This window comes from Humulus lupulus, chromosome X, assembly GCF_963169125.1.
Source record: "Humulus lupulus chromosome X, drHumLupu1.1, whole genome shotgun sequence".
NCBI lineage: Eukaryota > Viridiplantae > Streptophyta > Magnoliopsida > Rosales > Cannabaceae > Humulus > Humulus lupulus.
In genome coordinates, this window is record NC_084802.1 from 167,094,032 (window position 1) to 167,103,847 (window position 9,816).

Genomic DNA, 9,816 nt, shown 5'->3' on the forward strand with positions numbered 1-9,816 from the left:
GTTTTGTGGGCATATCGAACCACAGCTCGTACTTCAATTGTTCATAGGCATGAGGGCCCCCACATACTTCACACAGAGTCTGGGCCTGTTGCACTGGAGCTGTTATTATATTTCCTTGCAATTGCTTAGTCAAGGCCTCAACTTGAGCAGTCAACTTCGAAATTGCATCCACTTCGTACATACCGGACACTTTCCTTGAAGAGCTTCTTTCACTTGGCCACTGCTGATTATTCATGGCCATTTCTTCCAACAAGTCATATGCCTCATTGGCGCTCTTTCTCATAAACGCACCACCAGCTGCTGCATCAATGAGTGTCCGAGTAGTACCACACAACCCATTATAAAAATTATGGACTAGCATCCATTTCTCTATTCCGTGATGCAGGCACTTTCTTATCAATTCTTTGAATCTCTCCCTAGCTTCATAAAGAGACTCATTATCCAACTGAGAAAAATTATTGATCTCTCCTCTCAACTTAGCTGCTTTAGCTGGAGGGAAGAACTTGGAGAGGAACTTCAGTGTTAGATCATTCCATGTATTGATTGAGTTAGGTGGCAAAGATACCAACCAACTCTTAGCTCGCTCCCTCAGAGAAAATGGGAATAATCTAAGTCTGATAGCATCATCACTACCTCCATTCATCTTAAATGTCTGACAGAGCTCCATGAAGTTAGAGAGATGCATGTTTGGGTCTTCAGTGGGTAGTCCCCCAAACTGGACTGTGGATTGAACCATCTGAAGTATGGCTGGCTTTATGTCAAAATTGTTTGCATCTACGGCAGGTGGTCTTATACAAGACTGGACCCCTGTCATTGTTGGCAACACATAGTCCCTCAGGCTACGGTCGGGTGGATTCTGACCATTAGCCGGGTCTTCTATGGCACCCCCATTATTACCGTTGTTGGCCATAACTTCCTCTTGCTCAATCCTTTGTACAACTCTTTCCAACCTTTTGTTTCTTCTGTTCTGCCGGCAAGTCTTCTCTATCTCAAGATCAACAGGCACTCTTGCAGCTGGTCCTTGGCGTCGCATAAACCAATGGTACATGAGATGAGATAAGAAGAATTTGACACAAAAAAGTTAGCAAAAAGTGAAAAGAAAATAAAATTAGAATTTAATCCAATTAACGTAATATCAACTAAACAATTCCCCGACAACGACGCCAAAAACTTGTTGCGATATTTTATTACACGCAAGTGCACATATCATACAAGTAGTAACTCACACAGTTGAGGTCGAACCCAAGGGAATTGCAACTAAGTACTAACCAAATTGGATTTATATTTCTATTTGGCAACAATAAAATTTGGTTTTAAATTAATAATGCAGAAAACACAACAAGCAAAACAACAAATAAAAAGGGTTTAACAATGGATGTGAAATTAGGGATATGATTTCAATTTCTTTGATTACCCAATTGTTAACACTAGTCAACTATTCTTCTTCCTCCAATGAGATGACATATTATAAAATCACCTAAACTCTTTTCAGATCATTAAGGTACTAAATTGCATTGTCAACTATTGCATTTCTGAGATAGTACAACAAACAATTCGCATTAAGCAATAATCTACAAGTCACATAAGCTATGCGAATACTTTCGTTTCACATCAAAACCTATGTTTATTCATTTAGAGCATTCCTTAATATTCACTTTTTAGATTTCATATTAGGATCATGAATCGTGCTTAAGGTGATCAATCTCAAACATGTATTAAGCACAAAGATGAACAAATCACATAAACAAGGAAGAAAGAACAATCAAATAGCATTAATCCATGGAATAATCTCAGTCAATATCCATCAAATCCCTAAATAAGAGTTTAGCTCATAATCTCAGTATTCATATCCATAATCAAACTAAACATAAACAATAACATAGAAAATTAAAGAAAAAGAGAATGAAACTAGATTGGGAATTGTCACAGATTGCCCACGCTCGCTTCAAACTTCTTCTTCTCTTGTTTTCCCCCTTTTTTGTTTCTGTCTATTCTCCAAAAATTGCGATCCCCAATTAAAAATGAAGACCTCCTTCTCTCCTTTTCCCAAAATGACAAAATTGCCCTTAAAATTCTGAGGCGTATGGACGACAGCGCCGTGGCGCCAATTCCTGCGCCGCGGCTCTACTCGGAAATTGCGAAATCTCGGGTTTCTGGAAAAGGGCTCACCGTGGCTCTAATACGCATTAGCGCCGCAACGCTAATTCTTGCACCGCGGCTCTAATACAATTTTAGCAAAAACTTGAATAACCCTTCAGTTTATCATTTTTTCTCCACAATCCACTCCAAATGCCCAAAACATATGCTTAACTTCAAATCAAGCAAAAACAAGCATAAATCCGCTCCAAAAACACATAAACCATTAAAAAGACATTGATAAAGACACTTAAAAAGGAGGCTAAAATTAGCCTAACATTTATCTGTACTATGTTCTTATTAACAAATTGTTCAAATAAAGTACGATTTCGTTTCAATATGCTATATTTTTTGCAAACTCTCTTAGTTTAATAACCTATGGTCACACTCATAGGATATTAAGGGGGCATTAGTGGTACATATACCATCAGCTTGAAAAAATGAAATAGCATATATTAAAAGCATACAAGTGTTTGGATATAACCAAATACGCGAGCTAAGATAGTTTGGAGATAACCAAATTATTAAAAATAAAGTGTTTGGATATAACCAAATACGTGAGCTAAAGTTTTTGGAAATAACCAAATTATTAAAAATAAAGTGCTTGGATATAACCAAATACACAAGCTAAAGAGTTTGGATATAACCAAATACGCGAGCTAAAGTGTTTGGATATAACCAAATACGCGAGCTAAGATGTTTTCGATATAACCAAATTATGGAAAAATAAAAGTGTTTGGATGTAACCAAATACGTGATCTAGATATAACTAGATATAGAATATAAGTGTATGGATTATTAACCAAACACGACTTGAATAGGTTTGGAACGAACCAGCTAAAACTAATCGACAGTAAGTTGGAACACAACCGACTTCAAGCTAAGTCGAGATCGAGGCTGAAATATCCTACGAAAAGATAGTTTCAACCTCATAACATTGGGGAACTACCCAAGGACGAGGAAAAGTAACTAAAAAATCAAGATATAATTAAACCATTTACGTTACATGCCATATAAGTACTTTCGGGTGCATGGTAAAAGTAATTTTCGACCTTGACAAATAACGAGATCGGATGCGGATATATTGTGCAAACTATGCATAAATGCATTGAAGCTCGAGCTTAAAAATCCACTGCGTGTTTGTATGAATAAACAGACATAAGGACACTTTAATATAAATTACGTGAAATATTTCGACCTAAGAAATGTAAAGCAAAAATATTAAAGTAAAGTCAATACGGTATCATAAATATCATAAGAAAATAGCTCTTTCACGAGCTATAAATTGTCTTAGCCCCGGGGCCATAAAAAGCAGAAGATAAAAGACTATTAGAAAAAAAAAAATTTGAAGGGACGCAGCCCCAGGTGGAGAATTAGGAGGGAGGAGAATCCTCCTTAGCCTCCTCAGCATCCTCCTTGGCTCTCTCTGCCTCCTCCTGAGCAGCCTCCTCCTCATCGAGCTGAGCTTGCCACTTGGCCACTAGTTCTTCCTCGAAAGAGCCTAAGAAGCTGGTATCGAGATCGGCATTACTGGCCCAGATCCTATACATGGCCAGGTCGACTGCCCGATCCTTCTTCTCCTTAAACTCTGCAAGGAGACGAGCCTTTTCGCCCTCCATAATCTCGAAAGTGGTCGCCTTCTCCTCCTCAAGCTTGGCATTAGTCTTCTCAAGCTCCGCGAGCTAGGCATTCACCTTCTCGAGCTCAGCTGTCTTGGCCTTTAGTTGTTCAGCTTCAGCCTCCATCTTTGCCTTTGTGGCCTTGAGCTTGTCACTAAGATTGAGTTGGAGATCCTTCATCTCCTGGGCATAAGACTTGCTCGAATGGACCTTATTATTAAACTTATAATTAAGTTGAGCAGAGACAGCAAGAGTCTGACACATAAAGAAATCAAATTAGAACATGAACTAAGTACAAGTACAACTAATAACAAGATGAGGGGAGTTACCACAGCAGTGAGATCGATACTCTTCTCATAAAGTGTGTTGCAGTCTCGAGCACTGTTCAAAAACTGCCAATGAGGGGCGTCAAAGGCACCAAGGCTCTGGCCCACTCGAGACAGAATGTCTGAGCCAAGTGTAGCCCCATTGGATCCGGTAGCATTGTCAATTACATACTCGTTGACATGAGTAGAAATCGACAGCAGATGCATTTTGGAGGCCAAAGGATTTTTCGGAGGTGGACAAAGCGTGGAGTGGACCAAGGTCGGAGGAACCACGGGAGGAATGACCGTAGAGGATGCTTTGACCTGAGGATTCGAATCCACAGCTGGGCTCGTAATAGCTGGAGCTGGTGGAGGAGGTGTTTTCTCAGTCCTCTTGAGGACCTTGGCAGTTCGGTCAGACTTCCGCGACCCCCTCGGGCGCTTACTCCTCTAGGCTCCCTTGCCACTAGCAAGCACAGTGTCGAGGTCGGAATCCATGTCACCTGCACAGTTGCACCACATTATGAGATATTCCAGGACAAAACAAGTTAGCATGATGCAGACAGGCAAAGAATAAAAAGACAAGTAGAGAGAAACCTAACTGGAACTCTCCCCCGAGCTCGTGCTCGGCGACCACGTAATTCCCCCATCTTCAGAGGAAGCGGAGGGCGTACCTTCTCTATAAGTTGAAGTCAACCTCAAAAGGTCTCTATAGTCATTTGTTCCGTATTGAACAACTATTTTGTTCCATACCTCGTTCAGACTATACATAGTGTCATACTTCCCGAGCCAACTATCGAACTTATAAACCCTCTCATCTACCCAAGACCATACATAAAAATGGTCCCTATCATCCTTACACAACACTAATCTATCGAGCTTATGCTTAAGTAGTGAGGGAGACCATAACTCTGAGCTAAGGATGACCGTACCTCTATCACTCGAGCTCGAGGCTTCATCGTTGGCCTCGTTCCCTGATTGCAGGCTCCTGCGACATCGAGATGGGGATGGCAGCCTAGCATTTCACCTCGGAGGAAGGCTGCCAATTGGGAGAGGCACAAGCTCCCACTGGGTATATTTTTTGTTGGACCAGTCAAATGTGGACTGATCCTTCTCCAAGAGGTTGCAGGCTCGGAGTTTGTCTTCATGGAGGAGATAGGAGAGGGACCTCCTGCCATAAAGGAGTTGAAGCAAAGCCTCTTCGTGCTCTTTCATCTCCTTGGTGGGAGTGGGACGACGGTAGTTGGCTGGGAAAATGAACATATTATGACAAAGCGTGAGTTCAAACAAAACTCCAGCACAAAAAGAAGAAATTAGTTAGGGACTTACGAATTCGCTTGAACGAGTAAGGAGCCAAGCCATCCGTCCAAAAGAATGCCTTCTTGAAGTCTGGGGGATGGTTGGGAAGAACCTCTAAGATTTTCTTCTCTTTGGGATAGCTCGAGAGGTAGTAGAAGCCTTCCCCTCCCCGAGCTCGGGAGGGATTGCTTTCCAAACAAAAGAGATACATGATCTCCTTTGGCGAAGGTCCTTCCCACTTTGGCTCGTTGTAATGCGACCTCAGGGCAGAAAAAACTTTATACGAGTTGGTGTTGAGCTGGAAAGGGGCAAGCCCAATAAAGTCCATGAAGTTTTTGAAAAAGGACTTTAAGGGCAGTACAGCCCCTGCCTTCATATGTTCCTGGCTCCAAGCTGCGTTTCTTAGATTGCTGTCAGGATTCCCATCTGCCGGGGCATGGCAACTTCGCTCATGGGAGGCCAGAGCTTGACACCTCAGTGAGCCCGACTGTCGGATATTGTGGAGGGCCAGAATGTCAGAGATCTGCCCTAATGAAGAGATCGAGCTCCAAAAATTCTCGGCCTCGAAAAATTCCCTCTTCAAGGTGGGGATGGAGGTTGGCTGTGAGGTAGAAGGTTCCCCCATTAGTAAGAATTAGAGATCACCTGGCCTAAGGGCAACTATCACTTTGAGCATAGGGTCTAGGGGAATCGGTCTAGGCTCGGGATCTGGATCTGGGTATATGGCGACCCTTAGTTTTTTCCTTTTTCCTTCTTTGACCTCGTTTATCTAACGTCAAAAGTTGTCTCGAATGTCTTCTTACTCACACCTCAGTTCGTGCTCCCAAATCAAGCGCTGGTTCCGAGTAAAAGGGGACTCCGGTCTCGGAGTTACTGGTGAATAAGGAATCGCGAGCTTTGACCCCCACCACTTTCCTAAGTTCTGTGGCATATAGCAAGAGAGCAAAAGGGTGAGGGCCAAGCAAACAAGAAATAATGAAAAATCGAGATAACCTAAGCTCGAATGATCGAGGCTACAAGACAAACTCAATCCAAAGGACGAGGCCAATCTTGGAGCTTGTATTCCACCGAAAGAAAGGAAGGTTGATTTACTTTTGAAGATCCCGATATTTCAGGGAAAAATTTGGCAATTACCCAAAGAGTGGAATTTTTGGGAAACGTGCATTTTATAAAACCCTAATTTTATACCCGATATCTTGGTGTACAAGATATTCCATTCAAAATTAAAAAAATTCAGTAAAAGAACCATATCTGGGTCTTCTACGCATGAACTAGGTTTGGAACCCATGATATCAGAACTTAAGACTAGTATGTACTGAAACATTCTAATGTGCAAAAGTAGCAAGGGAACTAGCAGTGCAGCAATAGAAACATGCATGAAAAATATACGGGCATACGTAGCTATGAACAGAAAACTTACACAATGAGATCGGCAGAAATAGAGAGATTGATGATCGAATAAGTGGTTGCAAAAACGATCTCACAGAGTCGAAGAGGTGACGTTGCTCTGTTTTCGTGGCTTGGAGAACATGCAAGAACGGGGCGATATTCTCTGGTTTTTTCTTCTTTTCTCTCTGCAAAGGCTTGAACATGAAAATAAAATGGGGATGACGAGTGGAGACATTTATAAACCCATGGGAGTGTAAAAAGACTAATTAATCTGGGCCATTGGCTAGATTCCGTATTAGATCTAACGGCCAGAGACCTATGAGTTAGTAGTACCATAAAGAGTGGCAGGCGGATAGACGTGGGCAGGTTTCCAAGGTACTCAAGTACTTGAGTTATCAATACCCAGTTGACACGTGTCCACACTCGAGTGTTTTTTATGGTACAGTTTCCAAGAGGAGCAGTTCAAAAGTTTCCTTCTCATAGGATTCGAACTGATACTTTTGAGGGGGCAAACTGTTACACCCAGATTTCGAGACCAGAGGTTATGACCTCGAAAACTGGACTCGTCAAGTGTGAGCTCGAAATGTATGAAAACATTGTATGGTCCAGCTGTAAGATCTCTAAAGTAAAATAACAACCTCGAAGATGTGTAACCTCGGGATGCTTTCTGAGTTCGAAATGACATGACATTGGGACACATCCGTTATCTATTGTGTTCGGATTAAACAGTCCAAGATTGGGAAGTGCAGGCTCGAGTATGATAGCTTCGATAGTGTCAATCTACTCCGAGCATGTCCTGAAGTAGGGTGGAAAGCTCGTAGCAGTACCATAAGTCTTGACAGCGACTGAGTCGATCGCTGATCTCGATGACCCGATGAGTCATCTGGGATAGCCCGTCACGTATGAACATATTTATTGTTGTATAATCCCAACATTTAAGGGATATTATTTAGTCTGTTATCCGTTCCTGAATCTTATGGGACGTTTCCCTATATATAGGAGATATTGTATTTAATGTCATTATTTAAATTGATAAACAGAATATCTTCCCGAAATATGTGGGAATGACTTCTATAACCTCCCCTATAAATAGAGGAGGAAGGACCACTTGTAAAGGATCGATTTTCTTTTGGCTGGAGAATAATTTCTGGGTAATTCATCTCTGAAGAATTTCCAGAAATCTTTAAGCCTTAATAACACAAACTCATGGACTAGGCAGAGTTAACTGCTAAACCACGTAAAAACCATCTTGTCTTTCTTCATTATTCATTCACTTCATAGTATACGTTGTTTAATTGCTCTATGATTTAAGTTGACGAAAAACGGCGTCAACAAAGTTCAAAGAATTCATTACTAAAGATTTAAAACCAAATTAGGTAAAACGTTAACGATCTTGCGATCTGATAGGGGTGGAGGATATTTGGGTAATCAAAACCAAGATCATTTAATTGAACTTGGAGAATTATCTAAAGCAACTACCCTAGGGACTTCGCAACAAAACAATGTTGCTGAGCGACATGAATCGCGCATTAATGAAAATGTGTGTTCTATGATAAGTTATTCAACTCTACCGACTTCTTACCTAGATCTTTTCTAGAGACATACTACCTAGACCACATGTGACATTTTTTAAATGTTGTGCCATCTCAAAGCTATCTCCAAGATACCACTAGATTTATGGAATTGTCGTGAACTTGATTTACGTTATTATGAAATTTGGGGGTGTCCTGCTCATGACCCGAGGAAAAATGTAGGAAAGCTAGAACAACGAACTGATGTTTACTTGTTTGTTGCCTATCCTAAAGGTACTCAGTATGGTATGTTTTTAAATTCCAGTAGACAAGAAAGTTTTTGGCTGTACAAACGTTGCTTTTCTGGATAACTACTACACAATAAATTTCAAACCTCGTAGAAAAATAGTATTAGGTGTAAAAAGATAAACTATTGTTCCATCCTAACCAACGCAAGTCGATGAAAACAAGGTATATTTTGAAACCACTAATCCAAGTCAAAAGTTACGGTGTCTCGTTGTAGTATGAGGGTTTCTCGGAGCCCGGTACCTATGAGACAGATAGTGAAACCCACATGCTGGTTGGGGACACAAGTAACAATGATTTGTTGGCCTTTAAAAATGCAATGGGTAGGTCTGAAATGGATTTTTGGCTCGAAGCCAAGTACCAGGAAATTGAGTCTAAGTACTCTAAATTTTTTTGAGATCTTGTAGATGCGCCATTGGACTTTAGGCCCATGGGGTGCAAGTGGATCTATAAGAAGAAGTGAGGAGCGGATGGAAAGGTCGAGACATTTAAGGCTTGACTCGTGGCAGAGAGAGAAAGTTGACTTAGAGAAAAAAATTTCTTCGGTAGCCATGTTAAAATTCATTTAGTATACTCTATGAATGAGTTTATGAACCTGGTTCAGGGCAATGCAACGGTAACCGAGTATATTAAGAGATTGGATGGGTTTTCCAAGTTTGCGTTTGACATGGTACCCACAAATGTAGCTCGAAAGAAAAAATTTATTCAGGGATTGAATCCTAGAATAGGTCAGGGTATTAGAGTTGCCCCAATGCATGAAATCTCTACCTACGCTCAGGTGGTAGGAAAGGCTCTTACTGTTGAGGGCATAGGAAATATGATTAGGCAGGAGAGTGTTGGAGAGCCTGGAGCTTAAGCAGTGATGCCTCCATTTATTGGACTAAGTAAGAAGAAGGAGTGGAGGACCCGTTCAGTATGTGCTCGGTGCACGAGGCATCATCTGGGAGAATGCCGCCACAACTCTTAGTTAAGAGATAAGAAAAATGAACATCAAAGAAGCATTTTTAATTGCTATCTTGATGAGACCATTAATATGGATCAATCAGAAAGATTTAAAGTAGCTGGATAGGAAAGTCCGCAAGTTGAGTAGGTCAATCTATGGACTTAAACAAGCTTTGCGCTTCTGGAACTTAAGGTTTAATGGAAACATTAAGATGTGTGGTTTTGAAAAAAATGTAGTTGAGCCTTGTGTTTAACCAACTTAAGGAAAAATAAATTGTGGAGTTCTTAATCCTTTATGTAGATGATATC

General features: G+C 41.0%; 1 non-coding gene across 1 annotated transcript; it reads left to right on the plus strand.

Annotated features, from left to right (window-relative positions):
- Positions 1–371: 371 nt before the first annotated feature.
- Positions 372–478, plus strand: LOC133807852 (small nucleolar RNA R71). Its single transcript, XR_009879740.1, has one exon. It is a non-coding gene; the product is annotated as a small nucleolar RNA R71 (small nucleolar RNA).
- The last annotated feature ends 9,338 nt before the right edge of the window (positions 479–9,816 follow it).